The following is a 10,941-nucleotide window of genomic DNA, read 5'->3' as shown; positions in this document are numbered from 1 at the left end:
AGAAACAAGCAAAAAAGACAAGAATCCCTAAAAAAAAATAAAAACTGCTTTAGTCTTCTAAATCTAAGCTGATGATTCCAAACAGAGAGAACTAGAACCCTGAGAGAAACAGATGATCTCATTGAAAGAGAGAGGTGCCTGCCTAGCAAGCAGAAACTGTCTTCGAGAAATGCACTCATCAATTCTGAAAGGCAGGTAGGTGTAGCAGGGACCACAGGTTGGGATTATTCCCAGGATCAAAATGAAAGAACATATGAGAACTAGGGCTTTCCTGTGCAGCCAGCCCAGTCATCGAATGCAGGCAAGAACAGAACAGCAGAGAGGACTGAAAGGTGAATTACTGGTCCTCCTGGCCTGTCCGGCTGAGTCCAAGCCTCAGATAGGACATCTAAGAATCCTGGGGTGAGTAGGGCATCAGAGAGTAGTTCACATCCAGGTTGTCAGCAAAGCATGCTTACCTCCCTCTGAGCTGACACCCCTCCCTTGTGACAGAAGGAACAACAGCATAACAAGAGCAGGCACACATTTGTTCCCATTTCACAGACAAGATGCTGAGGCATAATTGAAATTATGCAGCTCTTCTTGAGCCAACCCTGTTTCTGTCACAACTGATCAATTTCAAGGGGGAAAGGCAGGATGCCATTCACTAAAGTACAGCCCAATAGAATGAGTAGGTGTAGACAGCACCATGGTTTCCAGAACAGTGGGACCCAAGCCAGTCACCTGGTCAGCTAGTCCTTTAACCAGAGCACTGAGGTTTGGAGAATCTTCTTGTTCTTTCCCCATTTTCCTCCCTGGAACCACAAGACAAAGAGATACTTCCGAATATCCAAAGACCATCACCATCTTGGTATAGCTTGAGGCTCATCCATGTAGCTCAGCGAAGAAGCAGTGAGTTTGTATCAGGCACCTGGTTTCTTTAAAGGCTTCTCAGAGTCACCTCTCTTAACTCACACAGAAATGCACATGGGCTGTTACTGCTCTTTCCCCATTTTATGGAGAGAACTAAGGAGTCAGGATGATGAGTGTCCCGACAAAGAAGTGAGATCTCTCCTACACTCCGGAGTAGCTTAAACCCCACCCTACTCTCCCTAAGACATCTCCAGTCTCTGGACTGCACAGAGAAGACTCAGCTGCCTCCTCCACTCCTCTACAGCAGGGCTGTATTTAAAGGAGAGTGAGTCTTGAACCTCCAGGATGATGGTGGGATGTAATTAAGGCAGAAGTATTCTGGAAGAAAAAGATTAAAACCAGAGCTTCCCTTTACTCCAGCTGCTCCAAACTAAAGAACTGGTGGGGCCTGAGCTCGGTCCCATCTGGTGGACACCTGGCCTCCAGCTCCTCTGGAAGCAACATTAAATGAAGGAGACACAGAGAGAGCTGCTTGCACTAATTTCACCCTGGTCGGGGTGGAGGCTAACGAGAGAACTTTCCCCAAACTGCCTGCTAGAGTCCTATTTCATTTAGATGATGCAATGGCTTATCTAAGAAGTCCAACAAAGTATCTCCAATCAGCCTGTGACAAAAGGTACCTCAGCAAGGCCATTGACTGCACAGGGTTGGCTACATGACTCAGGAAGGAGGGCTCTCTGCAAAGGGCAAGTGCTGAGATGACTAAGAATCCCAGGACACTGACAGCAGATGATCAGCCAAGAATTAAACTGAATGCTGAGAATAGGAACCTATGGGTGGGCCATAACACCCTGGAGGCATCCTCTGTAAGCACATATGGGAGCAGCAGATGACCCTCAGAAATATGACTGCAGGTCAAGGCACTAATCTTTAGACAAATTAGAAAGTCAGTCCACGGCCGACAGGGGCACAGGAGAAATAAAGCAGACTAGACAACATATGGAGAGTATACAGAGAACAAAGGGTTAAAACATGCTCTTTAGTTACACAAACTAATTGTATATAGAAATAGACAAATTCCCTGCTGCTGAAACAAGAAAGAAGAGCATGAAGTCTATGACAGCATATTCTCCTATTACGTTTATAATTAAATAAAAAGAATAGTGTTCTACGGAGACAAGCTCACAAAAATGAAAGCCAATGCTCCACAGTAGTCCTCTCAGAAGGAAGCTACAGTAACAACGAACACATATTAACTCTATACCCAAAATGCCTAGCATGGAAATAATGAGCCAAAACACAGTAAGAAAAAAAAAAACTCAATCGTGTAAATTAAACCAACACAAAAGTAGTATGCATTCTGACAAAGCAGGAAAAACTGGCAAACTATACCACTAAAAAACAGTAACAAGCTACTGTGATCAGCGAAAGGTTAATTTGATTTTTACTACATTTCAAGAAACACTGTTCAGGGCTGGGTATGCAGCCTAGTGGTAAAGGGTTTGCCCTGGGTTCAATCCCTAGACTGCAAACAAAGGAACCAACAAAAAGCCATTATTCTGAGCTGCAAGTATCTGAATAATTGATTTTTTTAATAACTTGAGTATTTCTTATATACATTTCGAGTGTTATTCCCTTTCCCGGTTTCCAGGCAAACATCCTCCTCACCCCTCCCCTTCTTTATGGGTCTTCCCCTCCCCATCCTCCCCCTCTGCCACCCTCCCCCCAACAATCTAGTTCACTGGGGGTTCAGTCTTAGCAGGACCAGGGGCTTCACCTTCCACTGGTGATCTTACTAGGATATTCATTGCTACCTATGAGGTCAGAGTCCAGGGTAAGTCCATGTAGAGTCTTTAGGTAGTGGCTTAGTCCCTGGAAGCCCTGGTTGCTTGGCATTGTTGTACATATGGGGTCTCGAGCCCCTTCAAGCTCTTCCAGTTCTTTCTCTGATTCCTTCAACGGGGGTCCTATTCTCAAATCAGTGGGTTACTGCTGGCATACGCCTCTGTGTTTGCTGTATTCTGGCTGTGTCTCTTGGGAGAGATCTACATCCGGCTCCTGTCGACCTGCACTTCTTTGCTTCATCTATCTTGTCTAATTGGATGGCTGTATATGTATGGTCCACATGTGGGGCAGGCTCTGAATGGGTGTTCCTTCTGTCTCTGTTTTCATCTTTGCCTCTCTATTCCCTGCCAAGGGTATTCTTGTTCCCCTTTTAAAGAAGGAGTGAAGCATTCACATTTTGATCATCCGTCTTGAGTTTCATTTGTTCTAGGCATCTAGGGTAATTCAAGCATTTGGGCTAGTAGCCACTTATCAATGAGTGCATACCATGTGTGTTTTTCTGTGATTGGGTTACCTCACTCAGGATGATATTTTCCAGTTCCGATCATTTGCCTACGAATTTCATAAAGTCATTTTTTTGATAGCTGAATAATATTCCATTGTGTAGATGTACCACATTTTCTGTATCCATTCCTCTGTTGAAGGGCATCTGGGTTCTTTCCATTATCTGGCTATTATAAATAAGGCTGTGATGAACATAGTGGAGCACATGTCTTTTTTATATGTTTGGGCAGCTTTTGGGTATATGCCCAAGAGAGGTATAGCTGGATCCTCAGGCAGTTCAATGTCCAATTTTCTGAGGAACCTCCAGACTGATTTCCAGAATGATTGTACCAGTCTGCAATCCCACCAACAATGGAGGAGTGTTCCTCTTTCTCCACATCCTCGCCAGCATCTGCTGTCACCTGAGTTTTTGATCACAGCCATTCTCACTGGTGTGAGGTGATATCTCAGGGTTGTTTTGATTTGCATTTCCCTTATGACTAAAGATGTTGAACATTTCTTTAGGTGTTTCTCAGCCATTCAGCATTCCTCAGCTGTGAATTCTTTGTTTAGCTCTGAACCCCATTTTTTAATAGGGTTATTTGTCTCCCTGCGGTCTAACTTCTTGAGTTCTTTGTATATTTTGGATATAAGGCCTCTATCTGTTGTAGGATTAGTAAAGATCTTTTCCCAATCTGTTGGTTGCCGTTTTGTCCTAACCACAGTGTCCTTTGCCTTACAGAAGCTTTGCAGTTTTATGAGATCCCATTTGTCGATTCTTGATCTTAGAGCATAAGCCATTGGTGTTTTCTTCAGGAAATTTTTTCCAGTGCCCATTTTTTCCAGATGCTTCCCTAGTTTTTCTTCTATTAGTTTCAGTGTGTCTGGTTTGATGTGGAGGTCCTTGATCCACTTGGACTTAAGCTTTGTACAGGGTGATAAGCATGGATCGATCTGCATTCTTCTACATATTGACCTCCAGTTGAACCAGCACCATTTGCTGAAATTGCCGTCTTATTTCCATTGGATGGTTTTGGCTCCTTTGTCAAAAATCAAGTGCCCATAGGTGTGTGGGTTCATTTCTGGGTCTTCAATTCTGTTCCATTGGTCTATCTGTCTGTCTCTGTACCAATACCATGCAGTTTTTATCACTATTGCTCTGTAATACTGCTTGAGTTCAGGGATAGTGATTCCCCCTGAAGTCCTTTTATTATTGAGGATAGTTTTAGCTATCCTGGGTTTTTTGTTATTCCAGATGAATTTGCAAATTGTTCTATCTAACTCTTTGAAGAATTGGATTGGTATTTTGATAGGGATTGCATTGAATCTGTAGATCGCTTTGGGTAAAATGGCCATTTTTACTATATTAATCCTGCCAATCCATGTGCACGGGAGATCTTTCCATCTTCTGATTCATCTTCAATTTCTTTCTTCAGAGTCTTGAAGTTCTTATTGTACAGATCTTTTACTTGTTTGGTTAAAGTCACACCGAGGTACTTTATATTATTTGGATCTATAATGAAGGGTGTCATTTCCCTAATACCTTTCTCAGCTTGTTTCTCTTTTGTGTAGAGGAAGGCTACTGATTTATTTGAGTTAATTTTATACCCAGCCACTTTGCTGAAGTTGTTTATCAGCTTTAGTAGTTCTTTGGTGGAACTTTTGGGATCACTTAAATATACTATTATACCATCTGCAAATAGTGATATCTTGACTTCTTCTTTTCTGATCTGTATCCCCTTGACCTCCTTTTGTTGTCTGATTGCTCTGGCTAGAACTTCAAAAACTATATTGAATAAGTAGGGAGAGAGTGAGCAGCCTTGTCTAGTCCCTGATTTTAGTGGGATTGCTTCAAGTTTCTCTCCATTTAGTTTAATGTTAGCAACTGGTTTGCTGTATATGGCTTTTACTACGTTTAGGTATGGGCCTTGAATTCCTATTCTTTCCAGGACTTTTATCATGAAGGGGTGTTGAATTTTGTCAAATGCTTTCTCAGCATCTAATGAAATGATCATGTGGTTTTGTTCTTTCAGTTTGTTTATATAATGGATCACGTTGATGGTATTCCGTATGTTAAACCGTCCCTGCATGCCTGGGATGAAGCCTACTTGATCATGGCGGATGATTGTTTTGATGTGCTCTTGGATTTGGTTTGCCAGAATTTTATTGAGTATTTTTGCGTCGATATTCATAAGGGAAATTGGTCTGAAGTTCTCCTTCTTTATTGGGTCTTTGTGTGGTTTAGGTATAAGAGTAATTGTGGCTTCATAGAAGGAATTCGGGAGTGATCCATCTGTTTCAATTTTGTGGAATAGTTTAGATAATATTGGTACGAGGTCTTCTATGAAGGTCTGATAGAATTCTGCACTAAACCTGTCTGGACCTGGGCTCTTTTTGGTTGGGAGACCTTTAATGACTGATTCTATTTCCTTAGGAGTTATGGGGTTGTTTAACTGGTTTATCTGTTCCTGATTTAACTTCGGTACCTGGTATCTGTCTAGGAAATTGTCCATCTCCTGCAGATTTTCAAGTTTTGTTGAATATAAGTTTTTATAGTAAGATCTGATGATTTTTTGAATTTCCTCTGAATCTGTAGTTATGTCTCCCTTTTCATTTCTGATTTTGTTAATTTGGACACACTCTCTGTGTCCTCTCGTTAGTCTGGCTAAGGGTTTATCTATCTTGTTGATTTTCTCAAAGAACCAACTTTTGGTTCTCTTGATTCTTTCTGTGGTCCTTTTTGTTTCTACTTGGTTGATTTCAGCTCTGAGTTTGATTATTTCCTGCCTACTATTCCTCCTGGGTGTATTTGCTTCTTTTTGTTCTAGAGATTTTAGGTGTGTTGTCAAGCTGCTGACATATGCTCTTTCCTGTTTCTTTCTGCAGGCACTCAGTGCTATGAGTTTTCCTCTTAGCACAGCTTTCATTGTGTCCCATAAGTTTGGGTATGTTGTATCTTCATTTTCATTAAATTCTAAAAAGTCTTTAATTTCTTTCTTTATTTCTTCCTTGACCAGGTTATCATTGAGTAGAGCATTGTTCAATTTCCACGTATATGTGCGCATTCTTCCCTTATTGTTATTGAAGACCAGTTTTAGGCCGTGGTGGTCCGATAGCACGCGTGGGATTATTTCTATCTTTCTGTACCTGTTGAGGCCCGTCTTTTGACCAATTATATGGTCAATTTTGGAGAAAGTACCATGAGGAGCTGAGGAGAAGGTATATCCTTTTGCTTTAGGATAGAATGTTCTATAAATATCTGTTAAGACCATTTGGCTCATGACTTCTCTTAGTCTGTCTACATCTCTGTTTAATTTCTGTTTCCATGATCTGTCCATTGATGAGAGTGGGGTGTTAAAGTCTCCTACTATTATTGTGTGAGGTGCAATGTGTGCTTTGAGCTTTAGTAAGGTTTCTTTTATGTATGTAGGTGCCCTTGTATTTGGAGCATAGATATTTAGGATTGAGAGTTCAATTTAGTGGATTTTTCCTTTGATGAATATGAAGTTTCCTTCCTTATCTTTTTTGATGAATTTTAGTTGAAAATTGATATTATTTGATATTAGAATGGCTACTCTAACTTGCTTCTTCTGACCATTTGCTTGGAAAGTTGTTTTCCAGTCTTTCACTCTGAGTTAGTGTCTGTCTTTGTCTCTGAGGTGTGTTTCCTGTAGGCAGCAGAATTCAGGGTCCTCGTTGCATATCCAGTTTGTTAATCTATGTCTTTTTATTGGGGAGTTGAGGCCATTGATGTTGAGAGATATTAAGGAATAGTGATTATTGCTTCCTGTTATATTCATATTTGGATGTGAGGTTATGTTTGTGTGCTTTCTTCTCTTTGTTTTGTTGCCAAGATGATTGGTTTCTTGCTTCTTTTAGGGTATAGCTTGCCTCCTTATGTTGGGCTTTACCATTTATTATCCTTTGTAGTGCTGGATTTGTAGAAAGATATTGTGTAAATTTGGTTTTGTCATGGAATATCTTGGTTTCTCCATCTATGTTAATTGAGAGTTTTGCAGGATACAGTAACCTGGGCTGGCATTTGTGTTCTCTTGGGGTCTGTATGACATCTGTCCAGGATCTTCTGGCTTTCATAGTTTCTTGTGAAAATCTGGTGTGATTCTGATAGGTCTGCCTTTAAATGTTACTTGACCTTTTTCCCTTACTGCTTTTAATGTTCTTTCTTTATTCTGTGCGTTTGGTGTTTTGACTATTATGTGATGGGAGGAGTTTCTTTTCTGGTCCAATCTATTTGGAGTTCTGTAGGCTTCGTGTATGCCTATGGGTATCTCTTTTTTTAGGTTAGGGAAGTTTTCTTCTATGATTTTGTTGAAGATATTTACTGGTTCTTTGAGCTGAGAGTCTTCACTCTCTTCTATACCTATTATTCTTAGATTTGATCTTCTCATTGAGTCCTGAATTTCCTGTATGTTTTGGACCAGTAGCTTTTTCCGTTTTACATTATCTTTGACAGTTGAGTCAATGATTTCTATGGAATCTTCTGCTCCCGAGATTCTCTCTTCCATCTCTTGTATTCTGTTGGTGAAGCTTGTATCTACAGCTCCTTGTCTCTTCTTTTGGTTTTCTATGTCCAGGGTTGTTTCCATGTGCTCTTTCTTGATTGCTTCTATTTCCATTTTTAATTCCTTCAACTGTTTGATTGTGTTTTCCTGGAATTCTTTCAGGGATTTTTGTGACTCGTCTCTATGGGCTTCTACTTGTTTATCTATGATTTCCTGTAATTCTTTCAGGGATTTTTGTGACTCCTCTCTATGGGCTTCTACTTGTTTATTTATGATTTCCTGGAATTCTTTCAGGGATTTTTGCGATTCCTCTCTGTAGGCTTCTACTTGTTCTCTAAGAGAGTTCTTCATGTCTTTCTTGAAGTCCTCCAGCATCATGATCAAATATGATTTTGAAACTAGATCTTCCTTTTCTGGTGTGTTTGGATATTCCGTGTTTGCTTTGGTGGGAGAATTGGGCTCTGATGATGCCATGTAGTCTTGGGTTCCTGCGCTTGCCTCTCGCCATCAGATTATCTCTAGTGTTACTTTGTTCTGCTATTTCTGACAGTGGCTAGACTGTTCTATAAGCCTGTGTGTCAGGAGTGCTGTAGACCTGTTTTCCTGTTTTCTTTCAGCCAGTTATGGGGACAGAGTGTTTTGCTTTCGGGCGTGTAGTTTTTCCTCTCTACAGGTCTTCAGCTGTTCCTGTGGGCCTGTGTATGGTGTTCACCAGGCAGGTCACTTGCAGCAGAAAAGTTGGTCTTACCTTTTGTCCCGAGGATCAGGTTTGCTCGTGGGGTGCTGCCTACGAGGTCTCAGTGGCGGCAGCAACCAGGAAGATCTGCACCGCCCTTTCTGGGAGCCTCCATGCACCAGGGTTCCAGAAGGCGTTTGGTGTTTTCCTCTGGCGTCAGAGATGTGTGCAGAGTGCAGTCTCTTCTGGTTTCCCCGGCGTGTCTGCCTCTCTGTAGGTTTAGCTCTCCCTCCCACGGGATTTGGGTGCAGAGAACTGTTTATCCAGTCTGTTCCTTCAGGTTCTGGTGGTGTCTCAGTTGCAGGGGTCCTGCTGCTCCTGGGCCCTCCCCCACGGGAACCCAGAGGCCGTATACAGTTTCCTCTTTGGCCAAGGATGTGGGCAGGGGTGGGCAGTGTTGGTGGTCTCTTCTGCTCTGCAGCCACAGGAGTGCCCACCTGACCAGGCGGTGAGGTCTCTCTCCCACGGGGTCTGGGAGCAGAGAGTTGCTGTGGGCCGGGATCCGCGGGTTTGGGACTCCCGGTAAACACCGGAAGTGCCCGTCCTAGAGGAATTTTGGCTCTGTGTGTCCTGAGTTCACCAGGCAGGTCTCTTGCAGCAGAAAAGTTGGTCTTACCTGTGGTCCCGAGGCCCAAGTTGCTCGTGGGGTGCTGCCTAAGAGCTCTCCACGGCGTCAGCAACCAGGAAGATCTGCGCCGCCCTTTCTGGGAGCCTCCGTGCACCAGGGTTCCAGATGGTGTTTGGTGTTTTCCTCTGGCGTCAGAGATGTGTCGACTAATTGATTTAATAGTCATGGTTTCCTGATTTTGCACAGTCATGTAATAAAAATACATAGTCAGAAACAGAAAACAGTTGGGTGAGCTAGGTGCTATTTTCCCAGTACATCAGTGATGAGTTCTTCCAAAGCTTTTAAAAAATAAGTCATTCCTATACTACTTAATTGCTCTAAGATAAAGTTTTAACGTACAACATGCTTTCTTCAAAACAGTATGTATTTTTTGAGCCCCAACTTCATCATGAAAGTATAAAACCTGAGTAACATTTTACAAGCAAAGAAAAATAGGAGGGAATCCATCCAATGAAGGAACAGTCAGGATTCTCCCTGGAGTAGAGTGTTTGTATCTGTGCACTCAATTATAAGAAATTAGCATCACACATATGGCTCCTTCTACACCAACCGCCACTAAGTACCATTTGGACATTCCATCACAATGTTCTCAAGAAGAAAGATTGCAAACAAACACAAAAAGAATGAAATTTAAAATCTTTTTTTATCAGGCTGGAGATGGCTTGGTGGTTAAGACCGCTGCTTCTCCAGTGCTCCCAAGTTCAATTCCCAGCAACCACATGGTGACTGACAACTATCTGTAGTGGGATCCAATGCCCTCTTCTGTCTGAAGCTCTCTTCTGACATGCAGGCACACTCGCAAACAGAGTGCTCATGTACATAAATAAATAAATTTTTAAAAATAAAACCTTCTAATCAAGTTGATGTATCTACATCTAGAAGCTAGAAAAGGGTCACAGCAATATTAAAAATAATTCAGAAATGGTAAAGGGATGAAAGAGAGTCACAAAATTCACTGGGCAAGATGGTGTATGCCTGGAATCCCAACACTTACAAAGCTGAGGTAGGTGGATTGCCTTGAGTTCAAAGCTAGCCTAGACTAAAGTGTGAGACCTTGTATTAGAAAACAAAACAATTGGGGAGGGGATGGAGAGACGGACAGAGAGACAGAGAGAGACAGAGAGACAGAGAGAGACAGAGAGGGAGACACAGACAGAGAGAGACACAGACAGAGAGAGACAGAGACAGAGAGACCTTGATGTCATTTCTTGCACTGATGACAAGCTACTGAAGAATGTGAATGTCTCCTACCAAACACTGAGATAATGTGAATGACAGAATGGGTTTCTTATTAAGATATCATAACATGTAGATGGAAAAGTAAAGGAATGTAAAATAAATAAAAGAGAAATCAGACATTGGAAAGCCTAAATTTAGAAGACTGTGTATGTTTAAGTCATAGGTGAGGGGATGAGACGATGTGGGGGATAGAATAATCAGAATAAATTGTATATGTGTATGAAAATGTTAACTAAGTGCAACCAATGAAAAGAGAAAAGCAGGTTCCCATATGACACTATGTAACATTTTGTAAATTGATTATATGAGTTATCTGCAATAAAAAATTAATTGTTATTAAAGATGTGGTTGTGTTTATATTAATTTAGATATTTTAAATTCTTTTTATTTATTTGCTTATTTATTGATTGATTTTTTTAATGTAGGGTTTTGCTATGTAGACCAGGTTGACCTCAAAAAAAGAGATCCATGTGCCTATGCCTCCCAAGAGCTAGGATCAAAAGTGTATACTCACACATGAAATTTGCATTCTTAAAGTGATAAAAATTACAGCTATCAATTTGGTACAATTATTGAACAGTGATCAACTGAATAGAAATATTAAAACCACATTTAAGGCACTAGGCTACTGATGT

This window comes from Rattus norvegicus, chromosome 9 (genome assembly GCF_021556685.1).
Source record: "Rattus norvegicus strain SHRSP/BbbUtx chromosome 9, alternate assembly SHRSP_T2T, whole genome shotgun sequence".
Classification (NCBI taxonomy): domain Eukaryota; kingdom Metazoa; phylum Chordata; class Mammalia; order Rodentia; family Muridae; genus Rattus; species Rattus norvegicus.
Note: the sequence above shows the minus strand (reverse complement) of the source record.